This window comes from Puma concolor, chromosome C1 (assembly GCF_028749965.1).
Source record: "Puma concolor isolate L17-30 chromosome C1, mPumCon1.1.hap2, whole genome shotgun sequence".
NCBI classification, from domain to species: Eukaryota; Metazoa; Chordata; class Mammalia; order Carnivora; family Felidae; genus Puma; species Puma concolor.
The window spans coordinates 30,257,415-30,263,414 of NC_141674.1; positions in this window are offsets into that span (position 1 = coordinate 30,257,415).

Sequence of the window (6,000 nt, forward strand, 5' to 3'; positions counted from 1 at the left end):
AGGTAAAATAATGTCTGGCAATAGAAAATAAAACAGTAATTGCCTAAGAGGGGCAGTTGGATGGGGATCGAACGGGGGAGGACATGAGAGCTTTCGCGGGTAGTGGAAATGTTCGATATCTTGATCACAGTGGTGATTACCTGGATGTACACGATTGTCAGAACTCATGAAACCATACACTTAAGAGCTGTGTATTTCACGTATGTGCAGGATTAACCTAAAAGAAGGCAAGAAAAAAGGAACAGGAACAAAAGAACCGGGTGAAATAAACAGGAAACAAATAGCAGAGTGGGGATGCTTAAACCTAACCAAATTAATATATGAGTAAATGTAAAAGGTAGCTTTTCTACTTAATGTCTCTGAAAACTACAAAATGATGAGAAAAATCAGACAACTGCGGTAGGCTGCTTCTAAGACTCCCAGTGGTCCCCATCCCCTGATACTCCTGTCCTATGTAATCCCCTTTTCGTGGTGTGTCAGGCTGCCTTAAGTGACTTGCTTCTAACATACAGAATACGGCAAAAGTGACAGGATGTCACTTCTGAGATTAGGATGCAAAAGACTTACTTCCATCTTGCTGCCTCACTCATTCTTCTCACTTGCTCACTCTGAAGAAGCAAGGTGCCTTGGACTGTGAGCCCTACCCCCACCACCCAGCAGCAGCAAGGTAACCCTCATCTGTGCAGAGGAGGATTTGGGAGATGAGGAAACTGATGAAAGAGGTTCTTTCTTTCTTTATTTTAATTTTTTTGAGAGAGAGACAGAGCATGAGCTGGGGAGGGGCAGAGAGAGAGGGAGACACAGAATCTGAAGAAGGCTCCAGGCTCTGGGCTGTTAGCATAGAGACCAACACGGGGCTCAAACTCATGGACCACGAGATCATGACCTGAGCTAAAGTCGGAGGCTTAACTGACTGAGCCACCCAGGTGCCACTGAAAGAGGTTCTTTAAAACCTGTACGTGAAATCCTAGGCAGACCCCAGAATGGCCCACAGGATAAAACAAGTAGAATTCATATGGCAGATATTTAGGCACTGAATTACAGTGAGGAATACCATGCAGGTTTTCAGATTGGTCTCTGGTCACACATAAACGAAGCAGACCAGAATATAACTGCAAGCACTCTGAAAACTAAATTGTCTTTGGAATGACAGCCCTCAAAATGAAGCCGGGACCTGGGCACTAAGCTAAATAGTGTGACTGCCAGCTAAAATAGATTGAAGTAGAATCAAGAGTCTCATAACATAATATGCAAAATGTCCAGGTTTCAATAGAAAATCACTCATCATGCCAAGAACTAGGAACTTGAATGAGAAAGCATAATCAACAGATGCCAACACAAAGATAATTCAGATGTTGGAATTATCTAAATAAAGATTTTAAAGCAGTCATCATAAAAATACTTTAGTGAGCAATTACAAACTTGAAACAAACATCTCAGCAAGTAGAAAAATATATGAAAGAACCAATCTGAAATTATTGAGCTGAAAAATAGAGTAACCAAAATCAAAAACTCGCCGGATGGGCTCAGTATCCAAATGAAAATGACAGAAAAAAGAATCCATGAACTTGAATATAGACCAACAGTGTCGTTCTAGAAGAAAATGTAAGAGAATATATATGTGATCTTAGGTTGGTAAAGATTCTTACAAAGAACACAGAAGTCACTAACCATTAAGAAGAAGTGATAAATTGGATTTCATTACATTAAAACTTCTCATCAAAAGACAGTATTAAAAAATGAATAGGCAGGGGTGCCTGGGTGGCTCAGTTGGTTGTGTCCAACTGTTGATTTCAGCTCAGATCATGATCCCAAGGTCGTGGGATTGAGCCCCGCATCAGGCTTTGCACGGAGTGTGGAGTCTGCTTAAGATTCTGTCTCTTCCTCTGCCCCTCTCCCCGACTCATGGTCTCTCTCTACAAAAAGAAAAAAAAAAAAAGAAAAAGAAGAATAAGGAGGAGGAGGAGAGGAAGAAGAAGAGGAAGAAGGGAGGGGCAGTGAGAGAGGGAGACAGAGAATCTGAAGCAGGCTCAGCACATCAACGTAAAGTCTGGCATGTGGCTTGAACCCACAAACCATGAGATTATGACCTGAGCTGAAGTCAGGCACTTACCAACTTAGCCACCCAGTTGCCCCAACCCAGTCTTTTTTTTAATGGTAAAAGACTTGAATATATATTTTCACAAAGGAAGATACACAAATGGCCAATAAGCACATAAAAGATGCTCAAAAAAAAAAAAAAAAAAAAAAAGTGCTAGGGGCACCTGGCCAGGTCAGTCAGTAGAGTGTGCAATTCTTGATCTCAAGGTTGTGAGTTTGAGCCCTATGTTGGGTGTAGAGATTACTTGAAAATAAAATCTTTTTTAAAAAAGTGCTCAATAGTATTAGTAATCAGGAAAATGCAGATTTGAATGATAATGAGGTACCACTTCATACCCACTAGGATGGCCAAAAATTTTTTAAAACTAAGAATACCAAATGTTGGTGAGAACGTGGAGCATCTGGAACTCTCTTACATTACTGATGGGAGTATAAAATGGTATTGCTTAGAAAATTATTTTCCAATTTCTTTTTTTTTAAATTTTTTAATGTTTATTTATCTTAGAGAGAGAGAGAGAAAGAGAGAGAGAGAGAGAGAGAGAGAGAGAGAGAGAATGAGTGGGGGAGGGGCAGAGAGAGAGGGAGACATGGAATCTGAAGCAGGCTCCAGGCTCTGAGCTGTCAGCACAGAGCCCGACGTGGGGCTCCAACCTATGAGCCTCAAGATCATGACCTGAGCTGAAGTTGGATGCTTAACCGACTGAGCCACCCAGGCAACCCGTTCCACATTTTGATGATGGTGGTGGTTATGTAGTGTTTACATTTGTCAAAACTCCTAGAACTATATACTTTAAAACGCGTGCATTTCATTTGTAAATTTAACTAACCCTGTTTTGAAAAAAATCTGGTTTATTTAACTCCAGAGCTCAAACTCTTGAAAGATACTGAAACCACACCCATCTATCTGTATCCTCTGGTTAGAGCATTATGACTTATCAATGGAAATAAAAAGTAAATTCCTTGGAGGGGCTTACCGTTTAACCATAATTCAATGCACAATAAGATAAAATACAACTGGAGGGAAATTTTTAAAGAGTGAGGAGGAGCTGGTTTCTGAATTACCCTCTACTGAGTTTTATCACCTAAGGAGGTCACTTAAGCCTATTTGAATCACCATTTCCTGAAATGAAGGCTTTGGATTAGCTCATTTCTAAGTTTTCTTGCAGCACTCGAGTTCATTGATCGATGAACTTTCAGCTCAGCTAGTGCAGGTTGCATCAGGGCCTTGAAAGGTGGGGCAGGATTTCCACCAGCAAACTTGTGAGCATGGATGGCCATTCAGGGCAGAGGATCACATGGGTGGTTGGAAAACATAGCTCTGCTCACGGAATTGCTCGAGCCAGCGTCCCATCTTCAGAGTGAAGGTTAGGGATTGTTGGGGAGTGCTGGGGAGAAAACCTAAAAAGGGAGGTGAGGCCAGACTGGGGCAGTGACTGCCAGACTAGGAATCTTACCAAGAGCACCGGATTGCAGAAGCGTCTAGGAAGAGGGGGCAGCAGGAGGAAAGCAATGGAGTCCTTCCCTACATGCATGTTCCTTTTCTTGATGTTTACATGCAATAAAAAAGGTCCCAGATTTGAAAGATGTTGCAGTCTTACTCAACGTCACTGCTGTATTCACCTAAATGTTAACGCTCGGTCATGTGAAAGAGAACACAAGAATCAAGGTTTCAAAAGGAATTTAGAATAGCATTTCCTCCGTGTGTGCTGTGGAACAGTACTTTTATGAGATCTCAGTATGTATTTTGGGGGGAGTTGGTAAAAGGTCAAATACAATTCAGTAAAGCCGAGTAAGTCAAGTTGTCATTTTTAACTGTAGAACTTAGAACTTTTACTGTGCTAATAGAGTTTGTGAATCTCCAAGAAAAGGGTAGAATTGGGGCGCCTGGGTGGCTCAGTCGGTTAGGCATCCGACTTCGGCTCAGGTCATGATCTCACAGTTTGTGGGTTCGAGCCCTGCATTGGGCTCTGTGCTGACAGCTCGGAGCCTGGAGCCTGCTTCGGATTCTGTGTCTCCCTCTCTCTGTGCTCTTCCCCCACTCATGCTGTCTCTCTCTGTCTCTCAAAAATAAAAGAAAAACATTTTAAAAAAAGGGGGTAGACTATACAGTGTTACCCAACTGTATTTGGTGCAAGAACCTAATTTTGAAGAAGCGTCCCATGGGCCTGGTGTTCTACAATACCCAATTTGGAAAATGAAGGATTAGAAACTTCTTATTCACAGGGATGGAGGAAAAACAGATACTCTGTTGGGCCTTGTGGAAGAGTCAAAGGTGATAGATCATGGTCCCTACCCTCATGGAGCTCACAGTTCAGTGAGAGACAAGTATGGACACAAATAATTAGTTCATAGTAGAAAGTACTCAGTTTCATGAGGGATGTTCAAGTCCTGTGTGAGCCCAGGAAAGGGAGACAGCCTTGTTGGTATGAGAATGGATATTAGGGGCCAGGGGAGCAGAGATGGGCTGGAGGCTTTGTGGCACTCATGTTGACCCCTAAAGGACTGATAGGGTTTGGACATGGAGATTTGCCAGATGTTCTGGGCAGAGGGTACTTGAGCAAAAGCCTGGAGGCGTTTGAGAGCAACTGTGCTCAGAATCACTGGTTCAAGCAATGGTTTTCAAGCAGAAGGAGAAAAGGGATTATTAGCAGCCCCCTCAGTTCCTCTTCAACCAGAGGTCCTCATTGTGAAATGGTTTTGTGTACCATTCTGGTACAATCAGAGAATGCTCAATACCATGGGGCTCAGTTGCAACTGGGTGGCTCAGTCAGTTAAGCATCTGACTCTTGATTTTGGCTTAGGTCGTAATCTCACAGTTCATGAGTTTGAGCCCTGTGTCAGGCTCTGTCTCCCTTTCGTTCTGTCTCCCCTTCTCTCTGTCCCTCTCCTGCTCACTCTCTATCTCTCTCTCTCTCTCAAAATAAATAAACATTTAAAAAAAAAAAACCAACAACAACAAAACCATGGGGCCAAGGGGGAGCAAAGAGAGAGACCTGACTGAAAAGGATGAGATGAGCCATGAACATTTTACTGACAGCACTGGGGAACCCCTATAGGTTTAGGAACAAAGGAGTAATGTGATCAAAGCTTTGGAAAATCGATCAGGTGGTCTCTGAGAGGGTTGGGTGGAGACTGCAAGAAAGGCTAGATCTGTGTTTTTAGGAGGCATGTGTTGGTTCACCATCTCTGGCTTCAAAGAAGCAAGGAGAGTAGTGGAGACTAATGCAGGGGCACAGACTTGGCCTAGGGTAGTGGTGGCAGTGGAGCAGAGGAGGGGATGGAAGGGAGGCACGGTTGGAGGTAAAGTCCCTGGACTGCCAAGAGGGCGGCCCTGAGGTCCCTGCCTGGAGTCAGTCAAAATGGCGTCCTCTCTCCTGCCCCACTACCCAGTCTAGGCACCTGGAGGACTCACTCGATTCCAGTAACCATTCAGAGTGAGAGTGGCACCTGTCATTTGCAGACCACAGAGATATGAGCATAAATGGCCCAGGCCAGGATTACTTAGTACTGATTTGCATATAATTTAGAGGCACTTACCTGCCAGTCCTGGCTGGAGACCAGAGCAACCCTGGACCACCTGGACTTCTTCTTCTTCTCCTCTTCCTCATACCGATTACTACCACATTATATATGGCCAGCCCTCTTGAAGGGTCTCTTTGAGTTGAGTTTCCTCCTAGTTTGACATCAGTGCTTTTGTTTCCTTATGGCACAGAGGGCCAGACACGGGGCCCTGGCCAAGGAGAATGATGAGGTCCCTGGCCAAAACACCCTCAAGATGCATTGAGCCGGGGCCCTTGTTGACAACCCGAATTGTTTTGTGTTTGATTTCCCAGAGACAGCACATAAGGGCAGCAGGGTTCCTCAGGCAGCTCCTGCCCTCTTGTCATTTGTTGGGCTTTG